The sequence below is a fragment of the Carassius carassius genome, chromosome 15 (genome assembly GCF_963082965.1).
Source record: "Carassius carassius chromosome 15, fCarCar2.1, whole genome shotgun sequence".
Lineage (NCBI taxonomy): Eukaryota > Metazoa > Chordata > Actinopteri > Cypriniformes > Cyprinidae > Carassius > Carassius carassius.
Window position 1 is genome coordinate 21,879,491 of NC_081769.1, and position 2,184 is coordinate 21,881,674.

Here is a 2,184-nt window from a genome sequence, read left to right on the forward strand (position 1 = left end):
GTACCATTTCACACAAGGATGTTCGGGGATGTACGTGTGTGTGTGTGTGTGTGTGTGTGTGTGTATTTGTTTACTCATGGCCAACCACCAGGGTTTTTTCCTTACAGGAGACTTTTGCATAAATGCATCCCAAAACAAGGAGCTAAAAACTCTTGGATTCATTATTTCACAGTAGCACAATGTGTGTTTTGTTTTAATTTAAAAGAAACTACCATGGATTTAGAAGACCATGTACATTACAAGTATATATGCCGATATACTGTAAATAATAACATTTTTATTAGAAGTTTGCAATGTAGTTAAAAATCTCCTTTCACAAATGTATATTTTACTATAAAATCGTGCTTAAACCTGCTAGAGTATATTTCACAGTATGAATGGTCCGAGCAAATTTGTGCTCGATAGAATTCTGATTATGATTTTTAAAAACAATGCTAAATATTAACACTAGTGCTTGAATGGTACAATCAATTTAGCCTGACAGAATTATTTTTATATTTTTGAAAATATCACTAAATATTAATGCTATGATTGGTCTGATACATTTTTTCCTGACAGAATTGTTTTTGTATTTAAAAAAACACTAAATATTAATATTAATGCTTAATAATTGGTCAGATAAAATTTACCTGACAATTATTTCATACTTCAAAAAATAAAACAAAATATTAACGTGATGGTCAAATAGATTTCACTTGATATAATTATTTTTATATTTAAAAAATAACAAAAAACCATCACCACTAGTGTTTGAATGTTCAAATAAAATTTGCCTGACAGAATTTTTCTATATAAAAAAAATATAGAAGAAGAGTCAGGCTAAAGAGGCTTGAGTGGCACTGGCATATACAAAACGCTTGGCATCTCTTGGCAAGAACATCCTTCTATCGCTCTCTGCTCGCCATCTCAATTCTCTCTCTCTCTCTCTTTCGCTCATCATCACTTTTGCTGGCTCTTTCCGCCAGGCCCATGGTTTCCTGGCAGTGATGCCCATCTCTGTATGCCATCCTGGGAGGCGTCATATCCCCTCCAGAGAGCTGGCCCCTGTGGCTGATGGAGCCTTTCAGTCCAGAGAATGGGGGTATTGTGAGGAATTGTGGGTCATGGCCGGAGTAGGCAGCAGTTTGCTCATATACAGGCCCCACACACACTCACACAGGGCGCTTAGAATTGAGAGCCAAAGATCCATCCAACCTCTCAGCTTTAAAAATGCCTCCTCAGGAAGTAGCTGTGTGAGAAAGTGTGTGAGAGAGAGGTGCATGGCAACACTGGAAGTATGCTTGCAAGTGTTTGTGTGCATGTTTCTCTTTGACCGCTTAAAAGCTAAAAAGAAACAATTTCACAGCATTATGTGAGAGCGTGTTTGTGTGTGTGATTTGGTGCTTGCATACATGCATTCATTGCCTTTATGTCTATTAGAGAAAGCATTTTTGATTGTGCAGCATTGTTGGAGGCGCGTTTCTTCTTTCTTTCTTGTTTTTTGGTGTGGATCTATTCATTTGTTACAAATATGTTCATTTTTAAAATACAATTTTAGTAATAAAATCCAATTCATACATACAATGACTTGGATAAATCATTCTTTGATTTAAAACCCAGGCTGTAAAATGTCATATATATACAGTACAGACCAAAAGTTTGGACACACCTTCTCATTCAAAGAGTTTTCTTTATTTTCATGACTATGAAAATTGTAGAGTCACACTGAAGGCATCAAGGGCTATTTGACCAAGAAGGAGAGTGATGGGGTGCTGCGCCAGATGACCTGGCCTCCACAGTCACCGGACCTGAACCCAATTGAGATGGTTTAGGGGTGAGCTGGACCGCAGACAGAAGGCAAAAGGGCCAACAAGTGCTAAGCATCTCTCGGGGAACTCCTTCAAGACTGTTGGAAGACCATTACAGGTGACTACCTCTTGAAGCTCATCAAGAGAAAGCCAAGAGTGTGCAAAGCAGTAATCAAAGCAAAAGGTGGCTACTTTGAAGAACCTAGAATATGACATATTTTCAGTTTCATATCCACATGTGTTAATTCATAGTTTTGATGCCTTCAGTGTGAATCTACAATTTTCATAGTCATGAAAATAAAGAAAACTCTTTGAATGAGAAGGTGTGTCCAAACTTTTGGTCTGTACTGTATATATATATATATATATATATATATATATGTGTGTGTGTGTGTGT